The sequence below is a fragment of the Aristolochia californica genome, unplaced genomic scaffold (genome assembly GCF_029961685.1).
Source record: "Aristolochia californica isolate CCGP_79_NKW_82.1479 unplaced genomic scaffold, dmAriCali1.0.hap1 SCAF_3, whole genome shotgun sequence".
NCBI classification, from domain to species: domain Eukaryota; kingdom Viridiplantae; phylum Streptophyta; class Magnoliopsida; order Piperales; family Aristolochiaceae; genus Aristolochia; species Aristolochia californica.
Window position 1 is genome coordinate 15216696 of NW_027181992.1, and position 17641 is coordinate 15234336.

Here is a 17641-nt window from a genome sequence, read left to right on the forward strand (position 1 = left end):
CCATCAAAATAATATCATCCACATAAACAATAAGTAGTACGACACCTTTCTCAGTATGCTTGACAAATATGGAATAGTCCACAAAGCACCTTGTAAACCCAAATCGAATCATTGTTTTACTGAACTTATCAAACTAGACCTGTGAAGATTGCTTCAGACCATATAAAGATTTTTTTAGATGGCACACCAACTCCTCCTCAACCACATATCTAGGTGGTTGTTGCATTCAAATTTCCTCCTTAATATCGCCATTGATGAAAGCATTCGTTACATCGCATTCTTTACATCTATCTGAAAGACATGTGATCAAGAGTTAGTAGCAAGAGATGATAAATGACGTACTGAGTTGAGCTTGGTGATTGGAGAAAAATTTTCCTCGTAATCAATCCCATAACACATAGTGTAGCCTTTAGCTACAAGTTGGGCTTTTAGGATAGCCATGGTGCCATTCGGATTCTATTTGACAATGAAAACCCATTTACAAGCCACATACTTTTTGCTAGATGGTGGGAAGCAAGTCCTCATATTTGATTCTCATAATGAGCTGCCATCTCTTCGTCTATGGCTGTTTTCCATTTTGGATGTTGTGGGTCTCTTGATAAGACTGAGGAATAGCAATAGAAGAAATAGAGGCGATAAAATGACAACAAGATGAGGATAACTGATTGGTAGATAAAAAATGAGCAATGGGGTGAGAGGTAGATGGTCATGTGCAAGCCCGAAGTTCTTTCTAAAGAGAAATTGGTTGAGTATCAAATGGAGGACCAGAAATAAGAGGTGGAGAAAAAGAACTTACCTTAGAGGAGTCTGGAGATTCCACTGGTGTAGTGTCAGCCAATGCATCAGAGGGCAGAGCAGGTAAATCAGCACGACCATGAACTGTTGAGTCATCAATCAACACAATAGGCTTAGGAAACTCCTTTGTTGCAGAAAAAACCAGGTGGGATGTCGATGGATGGATAAAAGGGTTGCTCCTCAAAGAATGTGACATCACTCGAAACAAACATATTTCGGAGAGAAGGATTGTAACACACATACCCTTTCTGAGTACGAGAGAAGCCCAAACAAATACATTTAATTGCCCTGGGATCAAATTTAGTAATATGGGGAGAAGTACATGAATGAAATAGGTACACCCAAAAACTCTTAAATCAAGAGAAAATAGCTTATCACCTTGAAAAGAGTATGGTCTTATTCCCAAATACCAAAGAAGGTAACCTAATAATAAGATAACAGGTTGTGAGGATGGCATGTGGTCAGTAGAAATGAGTCACATGCATATGATGTAGTAGATCACGGGTGTTACAATGTGGGACCCACCATGGTGCTCGAGCTAGTGGGACCCTCCATGATGCTCGAGCTGGTGGGACCCACCATGAGGACGTGGGACATCAAGAAGAGTCCTCACCCAAGTAAGCACAAGTTAAGGAATCAAGAAGCACAAGCAGAATTGAGTTAGAAGACTTGAAGATCAAGTGGGACCCACAAATATCTCACGAGTTATCAACCTTATAAAGATGATCTAGAGGATCACAAGGGACCCACAATGATAAGGCTACGAGCTGGCCTTCTCCCCTATAGTCACGTGAAGAAAACAAGAGTTCTAGTTCAACTCATATTATGCTTCTAGTAGTTCGATTTAAATAGACTTATCTTAGAGAGTTAGAGTTGGAATATAATTAGGATCGAAAGGCTAATTGTATAAGGACTCTACCTCCTCCTCTACTATAAATAGAGGTGTTTTAATTCATAAATAATTAAGTTACACATCTCATTCTCGAGTTACTTTCTCTCTCTCTCTCCCTTTGCTTGGCGCAACCTCTCTTTGCTCTTTTATGTTTTCTTCTCTCTACCCGAGAGCTCTTCTTCCCTTTTCTTTTTTTCTTGCTTATTTGTCTTGCTCAGAATTATGAAAAAGAGATCCTAAATCCAACATGGTATCAGAGCATTATATTTAGGATCCCTCATCAAAGGAATACTCTAGAGAAGTGATGATCAACACCACTCAAAGAAGGCTCTTTTATGAAGGAAGAACACAAGCAAAGAGATAAGTGTTCAAATTTTTTTTTATGCTACTGGTTTTAGAATTTAGAAGATGATTCAAGGATAAATATGTGAATTTTTTCATCTTATTATGTTATGGATATGCATGCCTCTCTATCTAGAAGGAGCTATCAAAACAGTTTTATCGGTTTGGAAATTCTATTTACCGAGACCAGTCCATATTCAGATTATTGGAATTTTTTCATGGGATAAGAGTTACCTGATATAGAAGAATGTTATTGAGCCTCATATGAGTGGTTTTTGAAAAAAAATAAGAATAAAAATTTAGCATTGATGCTAAATTTTCCCATACATCGAGTTGATTGAAGAAATGCTACTTGGTGTTAATATTAGAATTTTTTTTGAAGAAAAACCTATCATAGTTGACGAACATATGAATATCAAAGGTGATATACTGAGAATCACCACCATACCCTTATGTGGGGTATCAAATTTTATGAGTTGGTCACATCAGTTCGGAGATTTCTTATAACAAAAGACCTACTTGGTCACCTCACTACTTGAGGACCACCTGTTGATGAAGATGATACTTTTTATAAGAAATGGTTGAAGAATGATACTTTGGTAATTTTTTGGCTAATAGATAGCATGGAAGAACATGTATCTATTAGTTTTATTCATATTGATACTGCCAAACAAACTTGGGAGACATGTGCTAAACTATACTCATGCCCGGATATACTACATAGACCCTATGATATTCTCCAAAGAATGTTGAATACTAAACAAGGAGAAAATATTCATGAGTACTTGGTGATAGATTCCAGATTCTAACATGAGAACTAGGTTAATTATAATAGAATAATCCTTATAATTGTGTTATAGGTGGTTATTTATTGGTTTTGAAATGAAACATGCATTTATTGAATTTGGCATTAATCACTATCTATATTGCATATTTTTCTCTCCTGAATTATATTTCATTACTTTTAGGGTTTATTTCTTCTTGAAATGATTTTTATGGATTGAATTATGGAATTTCAGGAGAATTTTGGTGGAGAAGGAGATATTTACCAAAATACCATTAGTGAAAGGGATATAGATTTTGAGGGTAAAATTGTTTTGAAAGGAGGGGCAATCGAGGGGGGGTAGAGAGGAGCCGCCGACTGAAAGCAGAGGAGAGCTCAAGAGAGTCTCCCTCCAGCCTCCGAACGTCGTTTGTCACCGTCGTCCACCACCATCCGGTAACCGAGAAGAGACCCGAGGAGAGCTCAAGAGAGTCTCTATCGCGGCGAGTTCGACGCTGCCATTTTTTGCTCGCCAAGCCGAGAGGTGACCAGAGAGGGCTCCTCCGCCGCCGATTCCATATTCTGACCATCCTCCGGCATCGATTACCCATTTCTGACTATTTTCGGAGCTAGTCCGACTCCGATCGAGACTCGAGAGAGCTGGTTAGAGGATTTCGGCTCCATTCCGTCGTCCGCCGCACCACCTCCTTCCGTGGGTTTCTATCCTTCTTCATCGGCGTCGTCTCTACCTCTGGCCACTCGCTCATGCAACCTAAAGCCATCAATTTCTGGAAATTGTAGCACCCGTGAGAACGAGCCTTTGCTGCCCGAGCGAGAGGAGGGAGAAGGGGAGTAATCCGTCATTTTGTAATTTAATTTTCCTATAGTTTGAACTTAGGTTTTGAATGTTTATTAAATTTGATTTGAGAATTAATGTTTATCGAGTATTTGTTTTCTGAATATTTGATTAAATTAGCTACTTAGGGTAGGATTGTAATTTAGGTTGGATTCTAGTATTTTAATCCGATTTATGTCTTTAACTCTATGCACCCAAGAGGGGCTAGACACAAGGATTGAGAAATCGGATTCATGATTACATGGTGCTCGAGAGAGGCACGAATCACGATAAAATCTAGAGTAGTCATTTCCTGTTGTGCAAATAGTTAATTAAATTATTGCTTGATAATTTAGGATATAATTAGTGTTTAGTTCAGATTAATTCAACATATTTGGTTAGGCTAGTTGACTGAAGAATACATAAAATTTAGTCCTCCCTGTGGATATGACCCTCGCTTACCACTAGATTACATGAACCATTCGTACGCTTGCGAGGTATAAAATCCGATGTAATAAAAATTCCACAACAAGTTTTTGGCGCCGTTGCCGAGGAGGCACGTATTAAGTGTATTTCTTTGTTCTCCATGGTCTTAGGTCAGATTTATTTTTATTTTTTTTGCTTTCATAATTTTATCTTGATGATTTTGTATGGAGTTATGCAATGCGCTCACCACTTTCCAATGGTGCATGATGAGTATCTTTTCTGACATGATTGGTGACTTTTTAGAGGTCTTTATGGATGACTTTTCTGTGTTTGGCTCTAGCTTTGAGACATGTCTGCACAATCTTTCACTCGTATTGTCCCATTGCATTAAGTCTAATTTAGTCTTGAATTGGGAGAAATGCAACTTCATGGTAAAAGAAGGAATTATTTTAGGACATGTAGTGTCTGAGCGGGGTATAGAAGTGGACAAAGCCAAGGTTGACCTAAGTACCAATCTGCCACCACCTACTTCTGTGATGGGGGTGCGTTCTTTCCTTGGCCATGTTGGGTTCTATAGGCGCTTCATTTTTTGAAAAATTTCTCGTCCTTTGACGAATTTGCTTGCTCAAGATGTTGCTTTTGCCTTTGATGATGCCTGTATTCGTGCTTTTGAGACACTGATGGAATGTTTGTCCACTGCACCCATTGTCCAACCCCCTACTTGGTCTTTTCCTTTTGAGTTGATGTGTGATGCCTCAGATTATGCATTGGGGGCTGTTTTGGGGCAAAAAACGGATAAAATTCCCTGTGTCATTCAATATGCTAGCCGCCCTCTTCATGATGCTCAATTGAATTACACTACCACAGAGAAGGAGTTACTAGCTGTCATGTTTGCCTTGAAGAAATTTAGATCATATCTGTTAGGATCAAAGGTTATAGTGTTCACTGATCATTCTGTTTTGAAGTACTTATTATCCATCAAGGACACTAAACCCCGCTTGATTAGATGGATCTTGCAATTGCAAGAATTTGACCTTGAGATTCGAGATAAGAAGGGTTGTGAGAATGTTGTTGTTGATCATCTATCTAGGATCTGTGTAGCACCTCAGGAAGGATCCCTTCCTTTAAATGATTCCTTCCCTGATGAACAACTTCTCCAAGTATCCCAGTTGCCTTGGTTTGCTAACATAGCCAACTATCTTCTAACTCTTAAGATGCCTGATTATTGGAGTAAACAAGATCGGTTGAAATTCTTTTCCCAAGTCAAAATATTTTTTGGGATGACCCTTATTTGTTCAAGGTGTGTCCTGACCAGGTCATTAGGTGTTGTGTACCTGAGCAAGACTTTGCCAACATTCTTGAATTTTGTCATTCCCACGCATGTGGTAGACTTGGTGCTAGAAATACCACGGCTAAAGTCTTACAATGTGATTTCTATTGGCCTTCATTATTTAGAGATGCCCATGAGTTTTGTCGTGTGTGTGATAGATGCCAACGGACTGGTTGTTTGTCTAGGAAGAACATGATGCCTCTTAACCCCATTCTTATTGTTGAATTGTTTGATGTGTGGGGTATTGACTTCATGGGTCCTTTTCCTGTCTTGTTCGGCTATCAATACATCCTTGTTGTTGTTGAATATGTCTCTAGATGGATTGAAGCTATTGCATGTAAGACAAATGATCACAAAGTGGTGGTAAAGTTTTTAAAATAAAAAATCTTTAATTGGTTTGGCACCCTGAGAGCAATCATCAGTGATGGGGGATCTCATTTTTGTAACAGAGCATTTGAGACTTTGTTGAAGAAATACTTCATCACTCATCGGGTGTCCACTCCGTACCACCTGCAAACTTGTGGTCAAGTGGAAATCTCTTATAGAGAGATCAAACGGATTTTGGAGAAGTCGGTTCGCTTTGATAGGATAGATTGGTCCACTCGATTGGACGATGCTTTATGGGCCTATCGAACCGCTTATAAGACTCCTATTGGGATGTCTCCATTTCGCCTAGTGTTCGGCAAAGCATGTCATCTACCTATTGAGCTTGAGCATAGAGCTTATTGGGCCATTAAGGTTTTGAATTTTGATTTGACTCAAGCGGTTGAGGTGAGGAAATTGCAAATGAATGAGTTGGAGGAGATACGTCATGATGCTTATGAGAATGCCAAACTTTATAAGGAGCGAACAAAACTTTTATATGATAAATCTATTCTTCGCAAGTCTTTTACTGTTGGGCAGAATGTTTTACTTTATAACTCACGATTGCATTTGTTTCCAGGGAAGTTGAGATCCAGGTGGTCTGGTCCATTTGAGGTTACACAGGTGTTTCCTCATGGCACTGTTGAGATCCGCAATCACGGAGACGGGTCAGTCTTCAAAGTTAACGATTAGAGGCTCAAACCGTATCGTGAGAATGTCCCCACACCAGAGGAGGTGATGGTGATTTTCTTGGAGGAACCTATCCTTTCATCTTGACTGCGTCAAAGTCTTGCTTATGACTATAAACTTAGCACATTGTGGGCAATCCCCACGTTTCTATCCCTTTGTACATTACAGTTTTTATTTTTGGTTTATTCATTCTTATTTGGGATAACCTTTGGTGTACTCTGGTCTCAATTGATTAGAGGTCCCCTGGCGATGCCGGCCCCGTCATGGACTCGGGGTACTCTCCTACCGGCTGAGAGCATAAATGGTTCTGGTAGTCGATGACCAGAATTTTGGTCCCTAGTTTGAGAGGTCTGTATTCAAACTACCATTTTGGGATTGACCAGTTCAAACTTGAAGTATTGAATGAAAACCTTATGGTGAGTAACTCAAGGACTTGTGTTCAGTGCGTGATTCCTACTGCCTTTAGTATCTAGTCACATGGAGATTTCTTCAAAGTGTGATGTGGGATAGCGGTTTCATCTACGGATGATTACCTACGGGTATGGCAGATATGAGTAAACCTTCTTCGAGGGAGACTATGTATCATTCTTGGGGTCTTTATTGACTCTTCGGTATTATTGTTGATGACCAAACATATATGGTCCCACCTATGGATTTAGGAGCCCTGAGGGAGCTTAACCCTTACTCTGTTAGAGTATAACTAGGTTAGCTATGAGTCAACTGGAGTAGTAGCTACTAGCCGAGAAGACTAGCACCAGAACCGACGTTAAGGCCAGCAATAAATCGTCTAGTGAATTAGATATTTTAGTGATTGTTAGTTGGTTTGTTTGATGATGTGTCATGCTCTTGGTTGGGGGGTGTTTGCTGATATCTCTTTTCCTTGCACTGTTTTGACTTTGCTTTACTTCTTGTGTGCCAATGGAGCATGTGGTTTCCATGAGTTTTATTATTCTTTAGCTGTTATTCCTTTTTGTAATCGTTCAAGTGTTTTAATTTTTCCCTATTGAGGACAATGTCAGGTTTAGGTTCGGGGGGGGGGACGGCTCTTTTATGTCTTAGCAATGATTTTCTTTTGATTTTTGTTCTTGGTTTTCAAATTACTCCTCTTAGTATATGGTTAACTTTAGTAGAGTTAAAATAAGTTGCTCAAATGTGTTTCAATTTTTTTTGTAAAACTGTGTAGAATATGCCTATTAGAAATCTGATATCATTTGTTGTGATTCATGAGAATTCAGTGGGATAACTTACTATTGCATTAGACTTGGAACTTAGTTGCAAAAGAGAACATGTAAATCTAGTGTTGATCTATGTTAGTCTAAATAGTCTCGTATGCCTATTTGATCTTATTCTTTTTTATATCTCAGTGAAATTCTTTCTTGTAATGTATGAATACAAATGGAAATGCATTTGCTTGCAAAAGACAGATAACCTCAGAAACAGCCTGGGCAAACCCAGGGACATGCACCGGAACAGTCGATTACTTAAAAATAAGTGCATGTGCAGTGAAAACGAATACAAAATGGTGGTAATACCAAAAGTATTCAGTGAAACAAAAATTACGTTGGTAATAGCGAAAAATGGGTTTAAATCTCGAAGCAATGAGTTTCCTTAACTTTGATGATGAATTGTAAGTTGAAAGAAGTTGTAGGTCAAGAATGAAATTTGTATACTTCTTTTGTGAGATTGTCAGACAACAGGTTTACTCTACTATTTTCTCTTAATTGTGATGTGACCAGGATTTTATTGTTATTTGTTGCCTCTTTGTTCTGTTGAAGTAATTGCTTATGGGTCACATTGGTTCAGGTGGAGTAACAATGAGTGTATTTGGATTGATAATGTGCTATATTTTACACAAGTTTTTCAAATTGAGCAGGGTTTCAAATGATTTTCAGATATTTTACGATACTGAGTGTTAGTCATATGCTAATGAGGAGTAAATTTTCTTCAGTTTTCTTTTTATATTGTTGATTTAGATGAATTTTGTGGGTAAATTCTATGCAAACCCTCACGAGACACAACTCGTCCACTACCGTCAACTAGGGGTTTAACGGCTTGTTGCATAAACTAAATGCAGTCGTGTGCCCTACAAAAGTGGCCTTTTGTTTTCCTAGGCTTAGTTTTGGTTCTATTGTTGTTTTGCTTGGGACTAGCAAAGATTTTGGTTTGGGGGTGTGATAGATGCCAGATTCTGACATGAGAACTAGGTTAATTATAATAGTATAGTCCTTATAATTGTGTTATAGGTGGTTATTTATCGATTTTCAAATGAAACGTGCATTTATTGAATTTGGCATTAATCGCTGTCTATATTGCATATTTTTCTCTCATGAATTATATTTCATTGCTTTTAGGGTTTATTTCTTCTTGAAATGATTTTTATGGATTGAATTATGGAATTTCAGGAGAATTTTGGTGGAGAAGGAGATATTTACCAAAATGCCATTAGTGAAAGGGAGATAGATTTTGAGGGTAAAATCTTTTTGAAAGGAGGGGTGCTCCGGGGGGGAGGAGAAACAAAGAGGAGCCGATGACCGAAAGCAGAGGAGAGCTCGAGAGAGTCTCCCTCCAGCCTCCGAGCGTCGTTCGTCACCGTCGTCCACCACCATCTGACAACCAAGAACAAACCTGAGGAGAGCTTGAGAGAGTCTCCATCACGGAGAGTTCGACGCTGCCATTTTCTGCTCACCAAGCCGAGAGGTGACCCGAGAAGGCTCCTCCAGCGCCGATTCCGCATTTCGACCATCCTCCGGCGTCGATTACTCATTTCCGACCATTTTTGGAGCTATTCCGACTCCAACAAAGACTCGAGAGAGCAGGTTAGAGGATTTCGGCTCCATTCCGTCGTCCGTCGCACCACCTCCATCCGTGGGTTTCTATCCTTCTTCGTCGGCGTCGTCTCTACCTCCGGCCACTCGCTCGTGCAACCCAAAGCAATCAATTTCTGGAAATTGTAGCACCTGTGAGAACGAACTTTTGCTGCCCGAGCGAGAGGAGGGAGAAGGGGAGTAATCCATCATTTTGTAATTTAATTTTCCTATAGTTTGAACTTAGGTTTTGAATGTTTATTAAATTTGATTTGAGAATTAATGTTTATCGAATATTTTTTTTCTGAATATTTGATTAAATTAGCTAGTTAGGGTTGGATTGTAATTTAGGTTGGATTCTGGTATTTTAATCCTATTTTTGTTTTTGACTCTATGTGCCCGAGAAGGGTTAAACGCAAGGATTGAGAAACCGGATTCGTGATTACGTTGCACTCGAGAGAGGCATGAATCACGGTAAAATCCAGAGTTGACGTTTCCTATTGTGCAAGTAGTTAATTAAATTATTGCTTGATAATTTAGGATATAATTAGTGTTTAGTTTAGATTAATTCATCATATTTGGTTAGGCTAGTTGACTAAAGAATACACAAAATTCAGTCCTCCCTGTGGATATGACCCTTGCTTACCACTAGATTACATGAACGATTCGTACGCTTGTGAGGTATAAAAGCCGATGTAATAAAAATTTCACATCACTTGGCCCACTTTAGAAGCTTTCTTCAAGAGTGGAAGTTAGCTCAGCCCTCAACCACTGATATTTCTATCTAAGAAATAAGGAAGCCTTAATTACTTCTATTGTGTGACTCGGTGTGCTATTGAGTCCACAACAATGGTACTCTCACAATTTGGTCAAAAAATAAAAATTCTTTGGTCTGATAATGCCAAATAATACATTTCCAAAGACCTTGACTCTTTTTGTCAAGAAAATGGCATTATTCATCAAACATCATGCGCCTACACTCCTCAACAAAATGGTGTAGCTGAATGGAAAAATTGTTATATTCTTGAGGTAGCTCAAGGTTTGTTATATGCATAAAAGTTTCATACTTTTATTTGCCTCATGTCGTCCTTACAACTTGATTTCTTATTAATTGTCTACCATCTACTGTTCTTGGTAATAAATCTCCCTACTCTAGATTATTACCAAATGATGATTCGTTTTCATTACCATTGAAAGTCTTTGGATGTCAATGTTTTGTTCATAACTCATTACCTAGACACAGCAAACTTGATCCTAAATCTATCAAGTGTATTTTTTTTGGGATACTCTCGCACACAAAAGGGTTATGTTTATTATAGTCCTACTCTTTAACATTCATTTGTGTCCAGGGATGTAACATTTTTTGAAGACTCCTCATATTATTTTGATGGCGCTCCTCTTAGTCTATCCTCAGTACCAAGTTCCCCTAGACCGGTTGTGCCTCGTGATACAGAGATCATTCAACCCCCAGGGCAAGTGGTCGACACCACACCTGCCGAGTTAACAGATCCACCAGAGGTAAGTCCTTCATCACCAGTTATTTTTGGTCCTCAATATGATACTCGCCCTATTTCTATACAGAAAGAACCTCGATCATGCACTTAACCTTCTACTTCTCATCCTATTTCCAATTTTGTGTCTCATCATTGCCTCTCACCTTTATGTTGTCAGTTTCTTTCTTCTATTTCCTCCATATCTATTCCACAATCATATCAGAAGGCTCTACAACATCCAAGGTGGAAGGCAACAATGGATGAAGAAATGAAGACACTTAATGACAATCATACTTGGTCATTGGTTCCTCTTCCCACAGATAAAAAACCCATTGGTTGCAAGTGAGTTTATACTATCAAACACAATCCGGATGGGTCCATTGCATGACTGAAGGCTCGACTGGTTGCAAAAGGTTATACTCAGTGCTATAGAATTGATTATGAAGAAACCTTCTCTCTAGTGGAAAAAATGAACTCGGTACATATCTTATTATCTCTGGCAGCCAATTCACCATGGCCAATATATCAACTGGATGTAAAAAATGCATTTCTAAATGGTGATATTAAAGAAGAAATTTCATACAACAACCACCTGGGTATGTGGTTGAAGGGGAGTCCGTATACCACCTTAAAAAATCTCTATATGGTTTAATGCAATCCCCTCGGGCATGGTTTGAGAATTTTAGTCAAGCCATCAAACGGGCCGATTTTCACAGATGCTCTGCAGATCACTCAGTATTTATTGAAAATACACCGAAAGGTAAGGTGATTCTAGCTTTGTATATTATTTTAACTGGAAGCGATTCTGAGGGCATTCAGAAAACAAAGGAGAAAATATGTGCAGAATTCAAGACGAAGGATCTTGGATTACTCAAATATTTCTTCGGTATTGAAGTGTTACAATCCTGACATGGGATTGTCCTGTCTCAAAGGAAGTATGCTCTTGATCTACTAGAAGAAACAAGAATAATGAGATGCAAACTAGAAGACACTCCTATGGATGCAAGTACAAAATTATGTGGAGGCACTAGAGAAGATGTAGATATTGGAAAATATCAAAAACTAGTGGGATGACTTATTTACCTGTGTGTAACAAGGTCGGATATTTCATACACAATAAGTGTGGTAAGTCAATATATGCACAAACCACAACTTAGTCATTGGCAAGAACTTGAAAGAATACTACGATATTTGAAAGGAGCTCCTGGAAGGGGGCTTCTATATAAAAATCATGGTCACTTCAACATCAAAGGATTCTTAGATGTAGACTGGGTTGGATCCCCATATGATAGAAAATCTACTTCGGGATTTTGTACGATGGTTGGAGAAAATCTGGTTACATGAAAAAGAAAAATGCAAAATGTAGTAGCACGGTCGAGTGTAGAAGTAGAATACATGGTCATGGCACACATTGTTAGTGAACTTATATGGATAAGATCTCTACTCACTGAGTTGGGATTCTACAAAGAAGTTCCAATAGATCTATGCTGTGACAATCAAACAGCAATACACATTACATCGAATCCAGTCTTCCATGAAAGGACAAAGCATATTGAAGTGGATTGCCATTTTATAAGAGAAAAGTTCCAAGTTGGTTTCTTATCTCCGAAGCATATATCATCTCAAAATCAAGTTGCAAACATTCTCACCAAGCTAGTCACTCACAAGATTATGTCTACCATATGTAGCAAGTTGGACATTTACGATGTCTCCTCACCCCCAGCTTGAGGGGGAGTGTTTCAATGTGGGACCCACCATGGTGCTCGAGCTGGTGGGACCCACCATGAGGACGTGGGACACCAAGAAGAGTCCTCACCCAAGCAAGCACAAGTTAAGGAATCAAGAAGCACAAGCAGAATTGAGTTAGAAAGATCAAGTGGGACCCACAAATATCTCGTGAACTGTCAACCATATCAAGATGATCTGGAGGAGCACGAGGGACCCACAAGGATAAGGCTACGAGTTGGACTTCTCTCCTATAGTTACATGAAGAAAGCAAGAGTTCTAGTTCAACTCATATTATTCTTCTAGTAGTTTGGTTTAAATAGACTTATCTTAGAAAGTTAGAGTTGGAATGTAATTAAGATTTAAAGGCTAATTGTATAAGGACTCTACCTCCTCCTCAACTATAAATACAGGTGTTGTAATTCGGAATTAATCAAGTTATACATTTCATTCTCGAGTTACTCTCTCTCTCTCCCTTTGCTTTGCACAACCTCTCTTTGCTCTTTTATTTTTTCTTCTCTCTACCCGAGAGCTCTTCTTCCCTTTTCTTTTTTTGCTTTCTTCTTTCTCTTGCTCAGAATATGGAAAAGGGATCCTAAATCCAACAACGGGCAACCTCAAGAAGGTGTCTATTTTTTTCCTTCAACCACACCATTTTGTTGTGGTGTATAGACACAAGAAGTTTGGTGGATGATGCTTTTTTCTTTGCAAAAAAGATTGGAAGTCCACACATAGATATTCCTTGGCAGTATCTGAGCAAAGGATCTTTAAGGTAGTGTTAAACTAAGTAGACACCATGGCACAAAAAGACTTAAAGAGAGTTGAGACTTTTGATCTTTCTTTTAGTAAGAACAACCATGTAGCCCGAAAGAAATCATCCACAAATGTATTGGAGTATTTTGAACAAAAAATATTAGAGATAATCATAGGGCCCCACACATCAGTATGAATTAAAGAAAATGGAGCAACACATTTGAGTTCACTTGAAGGAGAATAAGTACTACATTGGTGTTTACTTACTTGACAATCTTCACAGTTTAGACTAGAAATGGACTACAATGTGGGAACCATATGTTTGAGAGACTGTAGGGATGGATGTCCTAACCAATTGTGCCACTGAAGAGTTATATTTTGAGCATTAGTTGTGGATGTGAGTGCTGGTAAATAAAGATAATAAAGCCCCCTCTTCATAGCCTCCACCAGTAACCTGTTTTGTCTTCAAATCTTGAAGAACACAATAAGTGGGGAAAAAAATAACAGAATAGTTAAATTTCTTTGTGAGTTGACTGACGGATAAAAGGTTTAAGAGAAACTTAGGAATAAAAGGATATTTTTTAAATGAAGATTAGGTGTAGCAAATGTGGACCCCACCCCACGTACCTTGGTTTGGAATCCATCTACTAAAAAAACAAACTTGTCAGCCAAACAAGGAGATATAGAACTCAAGAGGGTACCATTACTTGTCAAGTGCTCAGAAGCTCTAGAGTCAATGATCCAAGATGGAGAAGTAGTTGAAACCATACCTATTATAGAAGTTCCAACAATAGGAGAAGCCTTGTTTGGGGTGCCATGGTTTTTTGTAAGAGTCATCATATGCTTTATCTTCTAAAGTTGTGCAAACTCTTCTGTAAAGATGTTCTTCTTGCCTCTAGTGTTCTTAAGAGCCATCGTAGAGTTGAACTTTTGAACAAACCGGTCCTCTAAAAAGTAGTTTATACCAAGCTGACAACAGTCAAGACCCGAGAGCTTAATGTTCAAAGGCAGGAGAATAATGTTCAATCCTTTGAAAAACTTCATCAAGTATTAGAAGCTTTAGACCAAGAGAGAAGGCTCACATGGTTCACACCAGAATGATACTAGGCTTGAGAGCTGAATAGAAAAAGGTAGTAATGTTGAGTGCTTGACCCGAAGGATTGTAACAAGATCCTCGAAATTCTTTTTTCAATATGATCTTCAATCAGAATCTCTTACCATAGATGCTTGACAAATATATCTCCTTTGATTCAAAGAAAGTTTCTCAAAAAAAAAAATGATCCTCCCCAAATTATGTGACTCATAAACCAAAAACTTTCAAGGATATATGTTGAGATACATTCCTGATATAATGAAGTTAACAATGGCAACTTTCCAAGAATAGATAATGACCTTCTAATCAATGGATACTGCTAGTTTCTCCTTCCTAAAGCACACTAGAGGGTGCTAATCTGAGGAAGTCAAGAAACTCTAAGATAAACAATACGCCAGATAAGTTATTGTTGTCTCATGTCCATGAACCATGGATCCTTCAAAACTCTCTTGCAGCAACTAAAATACTTCTCACTAGAAAATTTTGGATGAACTGATGCTGTTGTGAAAGATCAACTCTTGCACCAAAAATCGGCCCTCTTGCATCAACTTAGCAAAGCATAAATCGGCCCTCTTGCATCAACTTAGCAAAGCATAAATCGGCCCTCTTGCACCAGAAAGCAAAGCAGCGGATGTCTCAACTCTTGACTAGCCAACCACTTAGCCAATCTTCACATATGAGAAAATGAGCCTAATGAATCAAAAGAAAACATAGAAACCAGCAGCAACAATGATTATAATTTTAATTGTAGATCAATAGGAGATCACAACACATCTTCAACCAGCAACGGATAATCACTCAAAAATCTCAGCACATGTATCTTTTTACTTCGTTCTTGTTTTCTAGAAACGAGAAGCACCAATCTTACCAAAGCAGACACTAAGAAACAAATACTTCATGCATGAAATAGGTACCAAAGACCAGCATGCAATATCTATTGTTTCATAGAAAAGTCAAGAGAGGGACCTTATCTTTTTCAAATTAGCATACTCAGTCTTCTTCAAACCAAACGCCCATGAAATCTTCAACATTTAAAAACATCTTCATGTCTCATAATCCGAGCAACAAAGAAGAAAAATGGAATCCTGAAATCACTGCTCTGATATTATGTTGATTTAAGGATTCTATACTATCAAGATCTTCAACTTAGAGTATTGGACAAAAGAGAGAAGAAGGAAAACAAAAGGAAGAGAGAAGTGAGGATGACTGAGAGAGAAAGGAGACAAGTGGTCACGTTGAGGAGAGAAGAGTGGGAGAGAATTAGGTTATGGATTGTGTCCAAACCCTCCCCTTAAGCTTTATTTATAGATGCCAAGAGTACATATATTACAAGTATGCCCTTCACCTTAGTAGGAGTGAAGAAGAGACAAAAAAATATAAGATATTTACAATAATGACACCTAAGCTTGTTTAAATCTTTCAACACACCTTAATTTCAATGATAAGTGTCTATACATGCCATTGGCACTCCTACCCAGATTGATCAATACTTAAACTCATCTAATAACAACTCCAATGACTGACATGCTGAGGGTTTAACATTCTTTGTTTAAGATAATTAGATTATATGTTTTGTATGTTGTTCACAATTTTATTTGTGTAGTTTACATTTAAGAATTGAGGTGTAAGTTCTATTACTATTATAATTCTCTCACATCCTTTGTATATGCATTGATATGGAGGGACCCATGGCTATTCCTTTCACATGTATAGTTGACTTTCAACTCCATTAGTAGGATTATCAATTATCACCATAATAATCTTTATTGTTGATTTTCAGGACTCCATGGATTTAACTCATGGAGAAAAAGGGAGAGAGACCCATTGGGAGAAAAGTAGAGGAAGAAGGATTATGGACTTTATTCCTAACACTCCCCTTGAAGTTCTATTTATAGATTTATGAAACTACTATATTACAATAATACCCCTAAACTTAGGGTTTAGGTTTTAGGGTTTTAACCCTAGAACTTTAACTTAATTACATTAATGCCATCTCTATGAGATGACCCTTTATTTACCATCATGCCATCATTGTATGTGGGCCTTGAACCCGTCTTCTATATCTCTTGGATACATGGGTCTTCTTTGGTCTTATGGGCTTCGGCCCATCTTCTAATACACTTGGATATATGGGCCTTCCTTGGTCATGTGGGCTTGGGCCCTATCTTCCAACACTCCCCCTCAAGCTGGGGGTGAGAGAACAACATGAACTCCCAGCATGCTGTAAATGATGTATAAAATATTTTTTGTATAAAATGGCACATCTTCCAGCACTCCCCCTCATGCTGGTGCTCTCGTTCGTGAGGCCCAACTGGCATAATATCAGTGAGAGTAAATCACTCCTAGCCACTAAGACATTGCTCCATACTCTAATCTTAACTCTTGCTGGATGTAGGGCACACTCTGTCTCCTATAGGTAGTGTGTCTATTGGCATTGTTCTGAAGTATCCACCTCAACCACCTTGTCCCTCCACAGGAGAATGACTCTCAAGTGGCAGAGTAATATATGACATTAATGGGGGGAAGTAACATAAATGTAATCATAAGTTCCTCCGTCATGGAATTCCAGCCACAAATATTTTTTATATTTTTGACGGAGTATTAAGTTCCTCCGTCATGGACTCCCAAAGAAAAATATTTTTGATATTTTTGACAGGGTATTAAGTTCATCTGTCATGGACTCCCAACCACAAATAATTTTGATATTTTTGACAGGGTATTAAGTTACTCCATCATGGAATCCCAACCACAAATATTTTTGATATTTTTGACGGGGTATTAAGTTCCTCCGTCATAGACTCCCATCCACAAATAATTTTGATCTTTTTGACGGGGTATTAAGTTCCTCCTTCATGGACTCCCAACCAAAAATATTTTTTTATATTTTTGACAGGGACAAATAAATAATGGTATGAGGCTGTCTCTACTTCTATAATAATGTCTCCTCAAAAGAGACACAATAGCAGCAGCTGAAATGGGCTTGGGCCCATTTAACACGAACCAAAATAATCCTCATAAAATTGACCCATGAAATAATCTAATGCAAGTATTTGTACCAAATAATATGCTGACCAAAGAATAATATGTCAATTCTTCAAAAATAATCATCCAACTAGAGAAAAAATTTACCGAGTGTTAGGGACACCATAGCAGGACGAGTCGACACAGGAAGCTCAGCAGGATCAGCAGCACGTGAGCAGCAGCAGCAATTTAGAAGAATGTTTTGATTTAGCATGTGAACAACTGCAATAATTCAGTGTTCAGTGTTAGCATGCAATAGTAATTCAGAAGGTGTTTTGATTCAACACGTGAGCATGTATGTCACTTAAGTGCTAGC